We start from the raw sequence: 20332 nt of genomic DNA, 5'->3' as shown, positions 1-20332 counted from the left end.
GTAAAAATGGTGTCCCATAAAAGAAGTGGCTAGGCCAGATTGAACTTGAACAATTGCTTGAGGACTTTTCTAAAGAGAGCCATTATAATTCAGTCAGCAGTGAAAGTGCTTCATGTATATTCCCATTTCTTCCCGCAGAAATAAACGTATACAAAGATCGAGGTTAATAATATTAATAATTTTTTACTGCTTCACCAAGAATTTTTTTTTTAATTCAAGTTAGTTAACATAGAGTGTAGTTTTGGCTTCAGTAGAACCCAGTGATTCATATCTTACAAATGACACCCAGAGCTCATCCGAACAAGTGCCCTCCTTAATGCCAATTATCCATTTAGCCCACCTCTTCCCAACCCACTTCCCTTCTAGCAGCCTGCAGTTTGTTCTCTGTATTTAAGAATCTCTTATGGTTTCCCTCCCTCTCTGTTTTTATCTTATTTTTCCTTCCCCTTCCATATGTTCATCTGTTGAGTTTCTCAAATTCCACATATGAGTGAAATCATATGATATCTGTCTTTCTCTCTCTGACTTATTTCACTTAGCATAAGTGAAAAGTACACTTATTCTATGTACTGGAACCATTCTAGTTCCATCCATGTTGTTGCAAATGGCAATTTTGCATTCTTTTTTGTCACCAAGTAGTATTCCATTGTATGTGTAAAACACATCTTCTTTATTTATTCATCAGTTGATGGACATTTGGGCTCTTTCCATATTTTGGCTATTATTAATAGCACTGCTGTAAACATTGGGGAGCATGTGCCCCTTCAAATCACCATTTTTGTATCCTTTGGATAAATACCTAGTAGTGCGATTGCTGGGTCATAGGGAAGTTCTATTTTTAATTTTTTGAGGAACTTCCATACTGCTTTCCAGACTATTGCATCGGTTTGCATTCCCACCAGCGGTGCAAAAGTGTTTGCGTTTCTCTGCATCTTCGCCAACATCTGTTGTTGTCTGAGTTGTTCATTTCAGCCATTCTTAAAGGTGTGAGGTGGTATCTCATTGTGGTTTTGACTTTTATTTACCTGATGATGAGTGATGCTGAGCATCTTCTCACCAAGAGTATTTTTAAGCCAAAATAGCGTGTGTGTGTGTGTGTGTGTGTGTGTGTGTGTGTGTGTGTTTAATGCAAGTGTATTAGCCACAACAGTTTGGGGCCACTACCTTCATCTCTGCTAAGGTGCCAGCAGTTTTATCCACCATTGTTTTTTTGTCACTAGTATAAATGTTAGTGAAAGAGCCAAATAGTGTCTTAGTATAACCATGAAAATAGTTTTGACTCAAAGATCCTCTGAGAGCTACTGACAGAAACCCTCAAAGGACCATAGATCACACTTTCAGAACCATTATAATGGATGAAGAAGCCTTCAGAGACATTCTTCTGTGATTCCCTTGCATTTCCATATATTGGCTTTCTGCCTAAGGGCCACGCCAACAAAGAGTTGGACAATGGAATTGAGGAAAATTCACATGGGTAACATTTTCATCTCAAACCATCAGGACCATAATCTCAGGAACCCCCACTTTCTTATCTCTTCCTCTCAATCTCACATGTGTTTATGGAGAACTGATTTCAAATGGTGCAAATCCAGGCTCTGGCTGGGAAGAGAGAAGATGAGAAACAGAGTATCTAGAGGGGATTTGTAGGGTAGTTGGACATAGTGAAGTTAGGAGTTACCATGCAAAGCTTTTTATTTAATATCTCAAATAACTTGGCTAAGTAAAGAATTAATTAACCAATCAAATTACTTCTGTGATCACTTTCCCTTCTACTACTCCCTGATTGTAAGCAGTGGAAATACGTACTGCAGTCCATTTCATAGACAACCACATTTCTCATCACTGGAATTCATTACTGGTTAAAATTTGAGTAGTGTCTGAGAAACAGTTGAATATGGAAAAGTCATTTTGCATCCTTTTTTAATCAAGCATAGCACATATTACAGCTATCTATAGAAAACAGAAGGAGCTCTAAGGAAATTTCTTCATATCACATTTAGGAACAATTAATCCCCAGTAGACTATTTGATATTCTACGTACTGCCAATACAATCATTCCAGAGATTTTCACTAAACTTTTACTATAGAGAGAGGGGGAAAACTGTCTGTGTGGAATTCATCTTTTTGAAATATTGTGAGTTCCTATTTGACCTAGTCTGATGCCTTGCTATACCCTAGTAGGTCTTTCAGTTGATTGTCATGCCAAATCCATCCACTATATAGTATTTCAGTTATCTTTGCTTCATAGCACACCGGAAAAATGTGTGCAGAATCTCGGGCAAACTACTATACCAGGATTTGTAACATTTGTGAGGTGGATTATATCTTAAAGTGATTTTGCAGGCAAAGCCTCTGTTTGAGGATTTATGTGAAGCCAAATAATGAGAAAGACTCGTGAATCTACAATTAATGAATTCTATGTGAAATTAAATTGAAGAATGCTAAATTATAATGATAATGTGCTAAATCGTTTACTATCGTATGTAGACAATATTACAATATTGGTAAAGAAGAATATTTTGCATAGCCAAGTTTAAGCAGAAGTCTTGAGATTTAAGGGTTATGCTTTCTGTTATTAAACAAGCCCTTGTGTTCTGCACACTAACTTATTGAAGAACTTAAGAGAAAAAGTTGCTTCATAAATGGTGTTAAATAATCCTTAACTTTTTATCCCCAGAATTCCTCATGTTTATCTAACTGACAGGTCCAGGGAAAGCTCACCTTAGTTTGAGGCTTTTTTGTTTTTGGTTTTTTATGATCCAGTCTTTTTATATATGTTAAGAAAAGTGGGAGAACAGTGTCAATTTTGAATTGATTCAAATAAAGATTAATTTTTCTTAAAGTAGTTATCTTTTACAGGATAAAAAAATTTGAATCTAGAATTATTCATAAATGTCTTTTTTATACACTACAATATAATTTGAGAATGAAAACTAACTTATAGAACCTCATGTATGTCTAGCATTAAACATACATATTTAACATATTAAGTAGTACCATATTTGTATATATAAATGTATAACATACTAAGCTCAGTTGCATTTTTTCTTTATACTTGACAATATTATTCCAATTCTGTTAGGTATAAACTGTCTTACTTGAATCTTTCAGTGTGGGTCTTTATGATCTCTCTTTGTGAATTTAAAGCTTTATCCTAATAACAATTCTTCAGCTATTTCTAAAGGTCTCAATGAAATTGATTCAACAAGGACTATTACAGGTTTGTAGATGATTGATCACAATAGCCTCTAGAGTATTATCCTAAAGGAACCTACAGATAGTTCCCGAAGCCAAGAGCACACTGTATACACTGTACGTTAGCTAACCTGATAGTAAATTATATTTAAAAATACATATATTGTCCCAAGAAAATTAAAAAGGGGGGAAGGAAGGTCATAACAACTGATCATTGAATGATGAGTAGGTTACAGAAGACACACCTTTGTATTAAAAGTCAGAAGGATGAGCCCTTCACCCTTAGTGATACACTCAGGGCAGCATGAAAATCCTATCATTTCATTTTTGTCTACTGAAAACATCCAACCAAGCAGAAATTGGTTTACTTAGTTAATTTCATCTCTATTCTTTCTGGATTTTTAAAGTGTATTAGTTAATTTAAACTATCATGGTTTGTCCTGGCACTCTTGACTAGTATTCTCGTTACATATTTGTCTATTTATTGTCTTTTTCTGGACTAGGCCATTCATGTCCAATGACTAATACATTTCATTGCTATATATTTTTGGAGAAAGAGTCTATGTTTGGAATTCCTTTAGCAATGTTGTCAGTATAATGAATAATTGGAGAGATTATGAAACAGTGTATTTTGGCATGTATTATTGTTTTATTATTATTTGTGGCTATTTTTAAGTATGTAAAGCGCATTATGTTCTTATATTCAAAATTTGGCAAACAGCCATATGTTTGTTTTCAATTTTGTCTTACAGGCACCAATTAGTATCACAGTGACCTAACTTTTCACTGTCCTTGTATTTTTGTTCTATTTTTAATGCAAGTCTCTTTTCAGATTGTCAAGTCCAATTTTGTATAAGACACCATTAAACACATACACTCACCCCTCACACATATCATCCTCCTCCTCCTCCTCATTCATCACCCTCATCATCAATGTATTCTGTAGGAACAGAATAAAGAGTAAGGCATAAATATTGTAAAAGAGATAACATTATCTTTCTAGATATTCACTATTTATATTCACTATATTCACTATTTATATTATTTCATTATTTGTCTAGAGGTTCAATCCAAGAAGGTCAAGTTTTATAAAAAGGTACCAGCACTCCTTAAAGTGGCCAGATTCAATATCATCATATAAAAATCAGTAGTTTTCTGGGGTGTCTGGGTGGCTCAGTTGGTTAAGTGTCCAATTTCACCTCAAGTCATGATTTCACAGTTTGTGAGTTCGAACCCCACATTCAGCTCTCTGCTGTCAGCATGGAGCCCACTTTGGATCCTCTGTCTCCTCCTCTCTCTGCCCTTCCCCCCTCCCCCTTGCACTGTCTCTCTCTCTCTTTCTCAAAAGTAAGCATACACAATTTAAAAAAAAAAACAACAGTAGTTTTCCAACAGTCTACTATCAACTAGAAAATATAAAAGGAAAAAAATCCTATTCACAATAGCAATAAAAAACAGAAAATGAGAAATAGTCTTTTTTTTTTTTTTAGAAAATGAGAAATAGTCTTAATGAGAAAAGGAGTTCTATACACAAAGCCTGTAAAATTGTGTTGTATACATCTGAAAAGATGTGAAAAATAGAAATGGGTACAAATATCATGGTTGAGAAAACTCAATATTATACAGAAGTCAGTTCTCCCAATTTAATTCATAAGTTTTAGGCAATCTTAAATCCCAAACAGAATGTTTCTAAGCTGCTTGACAATTATTCACAGGTTTATCTGTAATAGAAAAACAAATATTGTAAAAGAAATGTTGAAAGTAAGTACAGTGAGTGAAGACATGACCTACCACATATCTAAGTAAAGTTCCAATAATTAATAAATGGATCAATAGATCCAGGTAGACAGGTGAACAATAAACCCAAGTGAATATATAGATTTAGATGATGATAAAGGTGGTACATGAGGAGAAAAAAGTCTGGACTAACTTGACAAATTGTAATGAAATATTTAACATTTCATCTGGAAAATAAGAATACCTCTAATTTACACCATACTCCTATAAAAGTCTCATTGTTTTAAGAGTTAAATGTTATAGAGCAAAGCTATCATAGTATAAGAAAAAACCAGAAAAATTGTAATCTTGAGCTAAAAAATGTCTTTGGAAGTTACAACCAAAACCTAGAAATCATGACAAAAGAGAAAATCACTGATAAACTATACAGTAAAAAATTAAATTATTTTGATAAATAAAGAAAATTGACATCATTCAGAAATGTTAAATCCTAAGTGAAAGATCAGCAAAAATCTGAAATGAATATAACAGATAAATAATAAATGTTAAAAAATAAAAGCTTCTGCAAACCACTAGGCAAAAAAGCAAAACAAAACAAAACAAAACACCCAATGGAAAAAGGTAACGTACGTGGAATATTTGGGATGTTTTGCTCCAGTTTCAGACAGATTATCTCAAATCTAGTGGATTCCAATTATATATGTAACAAATGTATATAAATATGCTAGAACCAGTTATATGTATTTATATATCATATATGTTAGAATCAATTCTAGGCTTAACAGCTGCTCAAGATAACTCCAGATTCCGTAGTCAATTAAATGCATACAAAACTCAATTTGAAACTTCGCAGCCAAGACTGTCAGATTGGTCAACAATAAACAATATCCAAAAATAAATATTTGCGGAAAGTCTATTGAACACAAGGATTAGTCCTTTCCAAATACTTGCAGAGGACAATCACAAGCCAGACACAGAATCTTGGACCTGAGTCAAGGCTAGCAAGAGCTTTAAGGAGTGAGGAAATGAGACAGAATTCAACAGAATATTTACCCTCTGCCTTCTACTCTCTGTGAGTATCTTCAGGGTGAAATTTCTGAATATAACTCATTTGCCTCCATGTTCCTATTTGCCAATCAGTCAACAAATAATGAACGACTTGCTATATGCCAGTGCACGTATTTGTTAGGTGACAGGAATACAGACAACAAAGTAGACCCAATTCCTATCCTCTGAAACTTACAAACTAGTGGGAAGGGCAAACAATAAAGAAATTACATATGTTATTAGCACAGCAAAGGAGCACCATGGGAATGTATATCAGTAATACCTGATCTAGTCATTTGGGAAAAGAAAGAATCCTGGTTTTGGTCAAACAAAATTCCCCAAAACACTTAACGGCACTAACACATATCATGATCACACCACAGTTATTCATTGTGTATAATTTTCAGAATTTGGCTGTTTCTAATTTACCTCTAAAGTTCGTCATTTTGCATAAAAATGCTTGAGGGTGAGCATTTCTTTGAATTGACTTTTAGGCTCTTTTTTTCAAGAATGAAATCTGAAAATTCTTGAGATGCCATTTTGACCACCCAGCTCTGCAAATATCTCTCCTTGACTGATTAGAGTTCAGATCTGACACCAAAAATCTTCCAGGCCATTTGTCTTCCTCAGTTCTACAGAAAGAACTTTAGACCAAATTCTTGGTTTTCTTTCCTTCCAACTCTTAACATTTGTGTGTTTGCTTTACACATGAATAATGCAAACTTGCTAAAGCATCTCCTCTGGTAGGAACTTTCGTAACTCTCCAGTACAAACAGGATTAATCCCGGATGACAATTACAACAGTGAGTTATTACTCAGAATATCATGTGAACTAAGTTAAATGAGGTGATGGGAACAGAAAGAAATAAATCAAAATTAACAAAAAAGAAAGGGAAAGGTCTTGAGGAAGTAAATCTAACAGTACAAGTGATTTGCCAAAGACACTGAACTGTGTCTTTGGCCATGCAGAGGTATTCAGTATTCTAAATTGTATTAAAAAGAAAGGGGAGGGGGAGGGGGAGGAGGGGGAGGGGGAGAAGGAGGAGAAGGAGAAGGAGAAGGAGAAGGAGAAGGAGAAGGAGAAGGAGAAGGAGAAGAAGGTCTGAATGCCCAATCACCGTGGAATTTTTAAAAGTCATCTGACTGAGTTGCCTGAAACAAGAAAAAGGAGAAAGCTTAGATACATATTTATTTACTTTTCCTGTGTCAGCCCTACACCCAAAGCCAAATTACTCCAGTTTATGCACCAGAGTCTCGTTTTAGATTCTTGCTATATGTGTGTAATACACTAAGGTCTCTGGCAATCTTTGATTATCTCATTTAATTATTCAACAACCAATCATTTTTCATAATTTTTAAAAATTACTTTGCCCCATTCTTACACCATCCCTTCTTTAATAAAATAATCTGGGGATAAGGGAATAAGTTAAAAATCAGTCCTTTGGGACATAGTAAGTACTAACTTTTGTCCACCTTTCATTTCCTTAAAAGTTTTCCTTAATCTCATTGCTAAATTCAGACAGACACTGATAACCACGAGTTTGGAGCAAGTGAGCAATGAAGCTAGGTCAAAGGAGAATTCTGTTCCAAAAGCAGTAGTAGCACTTTGCTCTTTCCAAGACAAGAGAGGCAAGGATTGTTTGCACTATCCAGGACCAGCCCTGACATCCGTCGTCCCTTCACAAGGAGAGAAGTATTCCTGCCAGACTGTCCCAGATGGAAGTTTGGCTGTGGTTGTCATCGGCCACCTCCCTTGGTGCCTACCCATTTCTCATGTCTGATTCTCCATCCTTTCTGGCAATTCTGTGACTTATCCAAGATCCTTTTAATAAAATGCTTTCTGTTTAAACCAGCCAAAGTTGGCTTCTATTTCTAGCCACAAAGTATCCAGAGTAAGATAGGGAGATTTATTGGGCTCTTAAGCCATTAGTGTATTATTTCCTGGATGGTGCATTCAATTTATAACTTACATATATTTCTTAGGAACCAAAAGAAACTGGTAGAATAGAGCTAGATTCATTATATTGAATAGATTGGTCTCATTCTAACACCGGATTTCAGCTTGTCATAGGAATTCCATTTAATAAGCCTGGAACAATCCCTGAAGTTAAATACAGTAATAAAAGAGGACCCATTTTCAGCTATTATGTACCTGGGTTGAGTTTCAAACTTCCTGGAATTGGGTACAGTTCAGTCCAGATTCACTGGATCTTCCACAAGCAAACCAACACCAAGTAAAGATTTAGGTCTTTGGTGCTCCAACTAGGTTTTCATGGCTTTCTTTTTGGTTAATTTCTGCTAAAGCAAAAATGACACCTGGAATGAACATTCAGATATTCTCATTTTACCTATTACTAACATAAACTGAGAGAATTTATGCCTCTCTCAAAGTATCCAATTTAAATTATGTTGATATGCCACAGGAAATTTTGATACAAAAATCTAAAATCATTCTCCTGTTTCAGTTAGGAATACACTCAGCTGTGAGCATGGAGTCCTCTTGGGATTCTCTTTATCCCTCTCTCTTTTCCCCTCTCCCCCCTCAAAATAAATAAACTTAAAAAAAAAGAATACAGTCAACTGTGAATAGCAGAAAACCCCACCACAGTGGCTTCAACAATAAGTCGTATATTAGATATAGCAATAAAGAGTCTAGTCCTTCACCTCAACAATGCTGTTAGGAACCAGGAGCCTTCCAACTTCCTGTTCCACATTCTTAGCGCATGGGTTTTTCTCCCTGTGGCCATGGTTGCAAGATGCCCTGTATTTCTCAATATCACTTTCATGTTCAAAGCAGGGAGAACATGCAGGGGGTAAGGCAAAATCCACTCCCTGGGAAGGATTTATTTTTTCATATGAAAAATGAAAATCTTCCGGGGAACGTCTGCCATTGTGTTATTGCCCAGAACTGTGTTCGTGATCACTTTTAGCTGCAAGGAAAGCTGGAAATTCAGTATTTTCTTTCAGCTCCACGGTATAAGGCAAGAAATGAAGGAGTTCAAATGAGTGTTAAATGAGTCAATCTGCAGTATCCGTCATGTCTCATGACACACTTTTGTGCCACATGGACCCAATGATTCTAAGGCCTTAATGGAAATGTGACCACATTTTGGGTTTGTTTTTGTTGTTATTTAGTTAGCCCATAAGTACCCAAAGTAAATCATAGTTTTCATTTTGAAGCGGATAATGATCAACATTCTTCTGTAGCTAATTGTTTATTTTATTATAGATAATCGTCTGCATTAGTTATCTATTGCTACATAGCAAATTACACCAAAGTTAGCAGCTCAAAACAGCAAACATGTATTATCTCATGGTTTCTGTGAATCAGGAATCCAGGTGTGGCCCAGCTGACTCTCTTCCTCAAGGCCTCTCTCACAAGGCTGCAGTCAGTGCCCGTCAGCAGTGCCCACAGCCTCGTCTAAAGGCTCAACTCAGGGATGATTGGCTTTCAGTCTCATTCACATGATCGCCGGCAGGATTCTCTTTCCCTCTGGTTGTCGCAAAAGGCTTCCTTTGGTTCCTCCCCGCATGGGCCTTTTTTTCATAGTGCTGCTCATGGCATGACGCCTGGATTCCCTCAGAGGAAGCCAGCAAGAGAATGAGAGAGAAGGGAAGCAAGATACAAACCACTGTTTTTTGGTAAGCTCATCTTGGAGTGATATTCCATAACTTTTGCATATTCTGTGTTAGAAGACAGGCAGTAGGTTCAGTCCACACCCAGTGTGAGAGAATTATATGAAGCAATGAATACCTGGAGGCAGGGTTTCTTGGAGAGCCTTGTTAAAGGTTGCCTACCACACTGCCTATATAATTTGGCAATCATTTGGGTATTTTATGACACTTATACTTGGGTGCTACTCTGGGTAACTTCTGTATTACCTGGCTATAAATTGGATGCACTGAGAAGAATCTGGTATTTTAGTTGGAAACGGATTTAAGAAGATATTTTCTTAAATTCTAAGCTCAGTTAAATTTTGCTTAAATAAGTCTTCAGTCTAGTCCTTGCTCCAGTTCCTAAACTATAGAAAAGATTGCGATCTTAATTATCTTAAGTCTTGAAAACTTTTAGAAATGTTGTTACTGTGTATCATCTTTGTTATTGTATTTTCAAGTTTGGTATTAACAAATGCTGTTGATTTGACATGTCTGTCCTGTGTTACAATTTTGCTCGGTTTGATCACTTCTGAATTTCTCTATTGTTTTTGTGTGGTTTTCTATTTAGACAGTCCTATCATCTGCAAATAAATGAGACTATTGTTGCTTTCCTTCTGACTCTTTATTTTACTTGTTTTTCTTATTTTCTTGCCTTACCAAACACCTCTGATATTATGTTAAACATTTGCAATAATAGAGGAAATCTTTTTTTTTCCTTTTTCCATTTTTAAAGACTATAAAACTAAAGCTTTTCCAATAGGTATGATCACTGCTGAAGGTTATTTACTTTAATAGAATGTCTGATATTGAAATATCATATTCTTTGGGAAAGAAATACATTCAATTATTATGTATTTTTAACATATTATTAGATGTAATTGAGTTTGGAAGCTTTTTGTCATATAAGATAGAGATCTTTTCCTTGAGAGTTACTTAACTTCTGCTTAGAATACACTTTTCAAACTATTTGGTCTTGAGCTCTTTTGCGAGGGAAGAGTTATTTGATTACATTTTAATTTCTTCCCTGATAATTCTTATTCAAGTTTTTATTTAATCCTGTAATAATTTTGGTATTGTATGTAATTTGAGAAATTCACCCATTTCATCTTAGTTTTCAAATTTTTAGCCATTCTGTTGTTCATGATCTATTTTTGTCATACTTTGACCTCTATTACATACGGTTATCTGAAGGTATTTAAAAAGTTATGTTTTGGTTATCGATCCCTTATTTTATGATTTTGACTTTATAGAGTATGATACTGCATTTATTAATATCCATGTATGTGCAGCAAGAATGTACATTCTATGTTTTTGGAGTATAAAATTCTGTATACATCTGTTGGTTTAGGTTTATTGATCACAGAGTTTTTCCAGATCTTCTAAATCTTTCTTTTTATTTTTTATCTTCTTGATCAGCTGATCAAAAGTGTGTTACCAGCTCCGGCTGCAATTGCTGATTTTGCTGCTTTTCCCTCCTAATGTATCTTTCTTCATAATACCGGGAGATATATATATTTTCCTGTCACTTTTTTTTATCTATTTCTTTTTCTAATATAAACAGTATTCATTTTTTACGTATATAGTTTGACAGCTTAAGTTGTATTTTGTCCGTTACTAAAGTTAATGATAGCTTCATACATTTTTAACTAATTCTTTTCAATCTATTTCATTTTAATTATCTCCTGCTGACAATGTCTTATGGCATCTTATTTTCCCTGAGACTCTCTGAGGTTTGATGTGCATGTTTCATCTGTTTACATTACTTTAATTATTGTATATTATGATTTATTATGGTGAGTCTATTTCATACTTCCTATGTACCATCCCTTCTTTTTTTTTTTTTTTTCTTTTTTTCCTTTCTGCCATTCATTAGACTTTTCCTTTTGGTATGAAAATGAAAATTGTCTATCTTTTGGTTGGTTTCTGCTAATGTGTTCAGTCTTACACCTCATTCTTTTCTTCTCTCTTTTTTCCCCCTGAACAAGACAAGGACCATAGCCTGCTATCCATCTTCTAATCTCTGCTTGTTCCCTACCCCTTAACATATATTGGTATGATCTAGAACTTTATATCTAGGTTGTTAGAGAGCTACATTATACAGTGCAGTTACCATTAACCACTTATGGCTACTCAAATTTGAATTCATTAAAATTAAGTAAAATAAAACAGCTCCTTGGCCACACTCACCAACATCTTAATAGCCACATATGATCGTAGGTTATCATATTGCACGTGCAAATGGAATGCTCTCATCAAAACTAAAAAGTCTTTTGGACAGCACTGTTGTAGATATGTACAAATAATCACACACACTTTTTTGGCCGTTGCTTATTTCTTTCTGAAGTCATGTGTTTTCTCTATCTATAGTGAACCTCCTATACAAAGTTTTCTCTAAGGTCTTATGCATCTTTGTGTATGTGTAGCTCAGAATGTCTTCATTTTATTCAATCTAGTGTTTAAATAATAGCTGAGTCATATAAAATTCTAGGTTTGAGATTATTTTCCTTCAATATTAAAATGTTACTTTACTATTCTACAGTAAGAATTTTGACGTCAATTAATTTAGAGTGAAATGGTTTTTTTTTTCTAGATGATTCTAGAAAGTTGTCTTTTATATTCTAAGATAGTATAATGGGTCAAGATTTAGAGTTTTCCTCATCAGTGTTGTCTATTGCTTTATGGGTCCTTCTGATCTGACTCTTCCATCTTTCTTTAATTCTCAATCATGATGTCAATAACAACGACAATTCTCTGCGTCATTTCATTTTATCTAATAGGTCAAAGTTGACCTATTTCTATCCTCTCCCTGTGTTTTAGATTCTCTTAGTTAGTTTCCATCTTTCTGTCCTTTTATTGCATGTTCCAGGAAAATTCTCTTACTATATCATTGATCTCACTGATTTATTCTTTGGCTATATCTGTTCTGCTATTATATGTTTCTTAACTCCATTCGATCCTTTTTTTTTCACTGATCGTTTCTGCTTCATATTTGCAGTATCTCCTCCCCCTCCTCTCTGAAGATATTTATGGTATTGATTTTACATTCTTGTTTGGGGGTGGGACATTAATTCAACTCCCTCTTATAAGGTCCTTCAGTACCTATTTGTTTTTTAAAGGGCTCATGTTCCTGGGACGCCTGGTTGGCTCAGTCAGTTAAGCATCTGCCTTCAGCTCAGATGATGATCTCTCAGTTCGTGAGTTTGAGCCCTGCTGACAGCTCAGAACCTGGATCCTGCTCCAGATTCTGTGTCTCCCTCTCTCTCTGCCTCTCCCCTGCTCATGCTCTCTCTCTCTCCCTTTCTCTCTCTCTCTCTCTCTCACTCAAAAAGAAACCCTTTAAAAGTTAAAAAGAAAGAAATAAGTAAATAAAGAGCTAGTATTCCTCCTCAGTTATCTTTCTGCTCCTTCCACTATCACTCAAATTCTTTTAGGACTATTGATCACCTTAGCTAGTAGTAGTGGGAATACTGATGAAACCTTAGACCTAGTGTGTGCTCTCTTCCAGGTACATGTAGGAGGTATAGAAATGACTTACAAGAGCCTCTCCTATTGCAAATCTGGAAGCCTTTGTTTCCATACAAGCCCCAATCTTGCCCTTCGCGGACCCCCCATTTCTTCTGCATACAGACTGCTTTTTTGGGGGTCTGCTTCCCTCTGTTGTAACTATCTTGTCCATTAAACAAGGAGAAGGAGCTTGCCTCTCCACTTGAGATAGAAGCTGTCAGTGTTCCTTCCTCCACTCTCATATTAACTGCCTCATCCATTGGTGTTGGCATGAGGCTGCTGTGTCCCCTCCCTATAGGGCATTGGGGAAAACAATGATTTATCGGGGGCAGTGTAGAATAAAGAGATAAGGACAATTAGAACACTCCTTCTCAGCAGCCCTTAGGTAGTGGCATCTGGTTCTCTTCAGATTTGGATTGCTATTCTCTTCTCAGAAAAAGGCCCTGATAGGCTTTGTTATGACTAGAATTCAACTGGTTCAGCTCTCTTTTCTTCTTCTTTTTTTTCCTATCGTTTTTCTTAGATAGAGCCTGAGTGGGGGGAGGGGGGGGACATAGGGAGAGAGAGATCCCAAGAAGGCTACATACTCAGCCCGACATGGGTCTTAATCTCAAGACCCTGGGATCATGACCTGAGCCAAAACCAAGAGTCAGATGCTTAACCGACTGAGCCACCCAGGTGCCCCCGATTCTGTTTTCAATCATTCTTCTTGTTACTTGTGTAGTGTTTCCTGGTTGAGCTTAGAGAAGAGCCAGCTTGCATAATAGTTTGGTGTCTTGTCCAGAAATCTTAGTATGTTGGCCAAAAAGTTTATACTCCAACCAGATTCAGACATGGCCATAGGCCCAAGTGAACACAGAACAAGTGATGCCTTAATGTAAAAAGTTTCCAGGAAATAAAACACTCCACAACCTGGGAGGAAATTTATATATCCCCATATTCATTGAAAATTGAACCAGGGAAAAACTCCACTGGAAAAAGCCTGAAATGACCTAAAAATTCTTAGCTGCTGTTATTATAGATTTTGAAAGCAAAACTATTTATATTTCTTCCCCAAATTATAAATGCAGAATATTATTGCAGCCCCTCAAAAAAACCCTCCATATCCTTACAGTCAAAATGGTAGAAATAAACTATTGGCAAGCAAAGATATAACTAATACTGAACTACCAATAAAGTTTTATACTTTTATTAACAAGTTGTAACTGATATTTATGTGCCAGGCATTTCCAAATATATTCTCTCTCATGTTTTGGTAACTACCTCAAGAAGCAGTCTCAGAGATAAAGAAAGTTGAACAGACATGTGACTTGTCCAAAGTCACCCAGGTAATAAATGTTGCAGCTGAGGCTAAACTCCAGGTGGAATTCTCTTTTTTACTGCCTTACTTACCAGCATTTATGTTGCGCAAATGACCTTCAGATACATGTCACAATAAGGGCAATTTCTCAGGAAATATTTATATCTGTCAAAAAGCCATCTTAGATGTGCACCTGGAACCCATGTACTTTGGCTTGATATTTTATTCTTTTTTTTTTTTTTTACCTTAACGCTTTATTTTAATCTACATATTATTTTAGAAACATATTGCTGCCTCTCTGGGGTGCACATGTGGTAGTTTCAGGATGAAGTCATACAAACGTAGCACCTGGGCTCTGTGGTTTCCCCCATGTGGGTATTATTCAGGGAGCTCTTATTTAAGCAATAAGTAGGAGTCTTCTTTCCAGTTTAGGGATGGGAACAGAGTCTAGGATGAATCTAAGTAGTAGCTTTTCAAGGAATTATTTAAGTACCATTTGACTGAGTTTAGAATTTAAAAACATTTTTTAAAATATGTAAAAATATTTAAAATATATATTTAAAATTATGTATATTCTTCAGCCGGTTACAGTTTCCAACTGTAACACTAGATTCTTCTCAGTGTATCCAATTCATAGCCAGGTACCTCTGAGTTTCGCAGACTAGAGCCAAGTGTTAGTCTCATAATAACACCTAATGAACCAAATTAAATAAATATACATTTACACACTTTGTACCTCCAAACATTAAGGTCAGAGATTTTTCCCTAAAAAAAATTGTACTTCAGAAAATAGCAAATCATACAACTTAGAGGATGCCATATCTATTACTTTATTACGAACAACAAAATACGGTTTATGGCAAATTTTCCTGATATGACCTCTGTCGTGCTAGTTGTTGATGTTTATGGAAGTCAACTTTCAGAATTGGTTAAAGAAATCTTTTTGAATCGATATCATCATTATTCCTGGAAATATATGACCAATTACAAGTGAATATTGTAAATATAGATTTTAAAAAATAAATGAAAAAATTTCTTTTTTTTTAAATTCCAGTACAGTTAATATACAATGTTATATTAGTTTTAGGTGTGCGAAGTAGTGATTCAATAATTCTATACAGTAAATGAACTCTTCATTTCCATCACCTATTTCACCCATCCCTCTACCCGCCTCCCCTCTTGTAACCACTTGTTGGTTCTCTGTAGTTAAGAGTCTATGTTTTTTGTCGGTCTCTTTTTTTCCTCTTTGTTCATTGTTTTGCTTCTTAAATTCTACATATGAGTGAAATCATATGGTATTTTGCTTTCTCTGACTTATTTCACTTAGCATTATGCCTTCTAGATCCATCCATGTGTTGCAAATGGCAGGAGAAAATGAAACCACTAATTCAAAAAGATATGTGCACCCCTATGTTTATTGCAGCATAATTTACAGTAGCCAAGATATGGAAGCAACCACAGTGTCCAGTGTTAGATGAGTGGATCAAGAAAATGTGGTATATGTATATACAATGGAAAATAATAATTCTTAATGTTATGTGAATGGACATCTGTGGTGTGGAATAAAATTTCCAACGATAACATCATATGTAATTCAAAACTCCCACTTCTCAAAAATGGATGGAATATAACACAGAAAATATGAGAGGAGAAAGCTCAAAGAGTAGCTCTGGTGATGGTGAAAATCTACCATTTAAAAATCTGCATGACAAGTGAGACTAAATTATTTTACAAAAGTTAGAAGTGGAAAAAATACTGCTCATTTATTATATTAGGTAATAATAGGATTTTAAATACATACAGAGAACTAGATTTATTATATATTTTTAGTTCGATAGTTGATTAGTTTACCTACATCCCCAAATGTTCATTTGTTCAGGGTAGAAAACAAACAAACAAACAACTCAAGGATCAAAGAATGCTTTGTATTCAAGGGCAACAGATATTTGGGCATCTGCACAAAATCTCCAAATCTCTGCCATATACCAAGTAATGGGGTTCAGCCCAGGAAATTAACGTTCGTGCCATCTGCCCTAGAAGCAGCAAGCAGTAACTCTGAGTGATCATGAAGGAAGAGTAAACACAGGTGTAGGACCTTTCTGCAGGGTTCCCAGGAAAACCCTTTGATTTACCTTACTGAAAAAATGTATTTGCAATATTAATAACGTGGCTATAAATAAAAAATATTTCAATTAACTTTAAATAAAAGAAAAGACAGGAAATATTTAAGCAGTGGCCATCAAAAATATGTTGATTCTTGCTGAGCATATCAGTTCCTCAGGAGCAAAAAAAGATCATTGACAGGGAGATTCTTCCCACTTACGTAAAATAAGAGAATCTAGATTTGAAGGCTAGGTAGGAAGTCTCACTTGTACGTCAAAGTCAGCAGTCAGTAGAGCCCAGATGAAGTTCACAAGTGTGATCTGTAACATTTCTCAAAAAGATTAATGATTGAGGCAATAAGAAGAACCTTGTGACAAAAACATCATGAAAATTGCCTGCTAATACATCATGGCCAATAAAATAAAGCCTAAAATCAACCTTATAAAATTAGGTCACAGTCAACACAGCTTCATCCAGCCCCACTCAACCTTTCCAAGATGTTTTCAGCAAAAAATCATATCATCGCCTAGCCCAGGGTTTCTTAATCTTGGTGCTATTGTTATTCGAGGCCCACTAATCCTTAATTGTGGGGAGCCAGCCGGCCGTTGCATGGTAGGATGTTTACCTGTATCACTGGCCTCTACCTACTGCATGCCAGTGGCATGCCCTTCCCAGCTGTGGTAGCCTAAAACATCTCTGGATATTGCCAGATGTCCCCGTGTGGGGGGAAATCACCCCTAGTTGAGGACAACCACCCAAAACCTCATACATTCAATGTTAGAATGTCTATAATGGCTGCACTTGTATTTTCTGGCTAGTCATGTTCAAATAAGAATATGGGATGCTGAAGAAAATGTTGGCATTAATGTTAGGGATGGGAATGAAGATGGTGGAGGCTACCGTAGACTGTGTCTCCTTCTCCCTTTTTCACTGGGGTCTTAAAACGCTTTCAGCAGAAAGAGAACCTGAGCCAGCTTAAGTTGTAAGCAAAAACCTAGTTCACCCCCAACCTGTGTACGCCTGGACCCTGGCAAGCTTCCTGCATCTGGCCTCACAATGTTTCCAAATGGCTGCATTCTCAATTTTACCCAAGAGTCCTGGAGTCAATTTTCGAAGCAGGGCTGGAGCTGCCCTTCGGTCCATCTGTTCTACTAACCATGAAGCCGTGTTCCCTCCCTCAGAGGTGTTCTGTCAAACATCCCTAAATAGCAAATGCCACGGGTACGTCCATCCTTCCTTCAGATACATGCCAACGATGGTTCAAGCCTCCTTCTATGATGCTGTGCTTCTCAAATGCTTCACACTTCACCCCAGCAACATGAACACCACCCTTCCTAGAAAAGGGAACTGCAACAGTTAGCACTAATAGACTTTGCTCTTGTGTTTTATCGAGGTGTCAAAGAAAGAGAGTCAAGGTCACATGGACTTTATCAGTTCTGCTTGCCTTTTCTTTTCCACATTCACAAAATTGAAAGGCGTTTAATTAAAATCAAGTGGTCTGAGCTAACCTCCCACATCTCTCTCCATCTGTGGAGTATTTGCTTCCAGATATACTCAGGCTGTTCCAATTTTTCTGGGTTGACATTGGTCCAGTTCACCCCCACTGTAGTGTCAAACACACAGAAGCAAGCAACACTTTTCCAAAGAGAGTTATCTCTTTGATATGAGAGTCCTTACTTTTCCCCAGCTGTCCGTTTTCAGAGAAGACTTCTGTTCTATACTTTCCCTGTCTTTCGCTGGAAAAATACATCTAAGAAAGTTCCAATTTCCTTACTTATGCTGCCCATCTTTTTCTGAAAATCACTGATGTTAAGTTGGTAAATTATGATTTTGCCAGCAAAGTAGGGTGAAGGCTTCAGTTTGATCACAAATGCGACTTCTTTTTCTTCTTGCCTCTCTGCCCTCTTCAAGCAAAGAACATTGATTGCAAGCTCCCTGAAGCAAACGCCTTGTCTTCCTTCTCTGTCTCCCCTGCAATGCCCAATTCACTGCTGTGAACATAATAAAAATGTAGTATGAATTTCTTGGATTGAACTGAATTTTATTTTTAACAGAAGGCTAGCTGCTTCTGTTCTCCCTCTCCCAGAGATGCCTTCCTGCAGTCGACTCAGATGCTGACTACTCAGTCACTGATTGCCTTTGTCATGAGGGCTGCTGAGTGGGTTGGTGATTTTCTAAAGTGGACACCTGTCTCTCAAAGACAGAGCTGAGTCACATCATTTCACAGGCTGCTGCCGGGCACAGAGATGTTAACTCGGAGTCATGATCAGCCTGAGCAGGAATCATTCCGGAAAGTTAACAGCGAAGAGGATAAATTCCACATTTTTCTTCCTAGTGTTCCCATGCCCCTTGGACATTGCGAGTTCTCCATATCCTTGTATGATTCCTTGAAGGCTTATTAGCCTTCCTGCAGAACAACGTTGCATCATTTTTCATATGGTTAGAAAGTGACAGGAACAGCAAGAGCTGCCTTTCCCAGTGACCTTAATTTGCTACCACTGTAGAGATTGGCTGAGGACCCGGCACCTGCTAAGCTAGGCAGACACAGCTGTTCTGCGTCCTGGCTCACCCTAAATAAGTACGCATCTGAAATTTTACTGTACTTAAAGGCATTCAAAGATTTCACGTGTGTGTTATGTCTTCTCTCATTAACTTGGCCTCTACGCATCGCTCACTTTTGTTTTGATGTACCAAACTCATTATTTATATATACGTTATGTATGCTCTTTAGCCATTAAGCCCATTTTTATAAACCCACACACACACAAAAATCTTGTATGATAGATTGGAATTATGCCTATTTCAGAGCATCTATAACGCAAGCAAGCCTTTTAAGAATTTTTAATGTAACCGACCAGATAGAAAGGCAATTCAGGGACTAGAATTTTACAAGCAAGTAAATATGAATTTGTTAAGCCTGTAAGTGCCAGCACTCTGCAACGCATTTGGATACAAACAAAAGATAAACTAAGCTCTTCCCTGAAGATCTCTAATGCTGTTTCTGTGTAGATTTTACAACGTTGCATGTATTCAGCTCTCCTATCACTTCTCAAATTGACTTGGAAGGGATCTATTCATTCATCGCAAGCCAGAAGGAACAAGGTGTTGTTAGAATGTACAGCAGCAGGTATGGTACACTGCTATGGGAGTATAAACTAGCACAAATTCTTTGCAAAAACAATTTAGCATTATCTAATAAACTTGAAAACACACATACACTGTGACCCAAATCTTCCCCTCCAGGGTATAGTTCCTTGAGAACGTTCCCCATGTGCATCAGGACACATGTCCAAAATGCTCACAGCAGCATTATTTTTAATGGAAAACAAAGAATCAGAGAACAACACAACCATCTACTGACAAAGGGAATGGCTAATTCAACTGCATGTTAAAAGAAATCTCTGCCCAATCTTGTACGTGTGCTAACATACTTGACTGCTGCCTGACCCTAAGCCTACGTGAGCCTTCTGTGACTCATCCCCAACCTTGCAGAGAACTGGACCAGATCTAATGCCTTCCCCAAATCCATCAGGCCATGATAATCACCCATGCCAAGAAAGGCCTCTCAATTCCCTTCTGTATTCCATTAAAAAGTGCCTTTCAGAACCCTAACTTATTTGGAAGGAGTTTTCAGAAAGACTCACTAAACTCACACGAGAATAATGCCATTCTAAAAATTAAATTCACACTCATCACATACTGCTCTTAATCCTTGGTTATTCTTCAATATGCATTATGTTCACTCACTTGTGTATTAAATAGCAGTGTAAATGAATGAGCTGTAGAACA

The sequence above is a fragment of the Prionailurus bengalensis genome, chromosome B1 (assembly GCF_016509475.1).
Source record: "Prionailurus bengalensis isolate Pbe53 chromosome B1, Fcat_Pben_1.1_paternal_pri, whole genome shotgun sequence".
In the NCBI taxonomy this organism is placed as follows: Eukaryota; Metazoa; Chordata; class Mammalia; order Carnivora; family Felidae; genus Prionailurus; species Prionailurus bengalensis.
The sequence above is the reverse complement of the archived record's forward strand: the minus strand, read 5'-3'. Positions refer to the sequence as shown.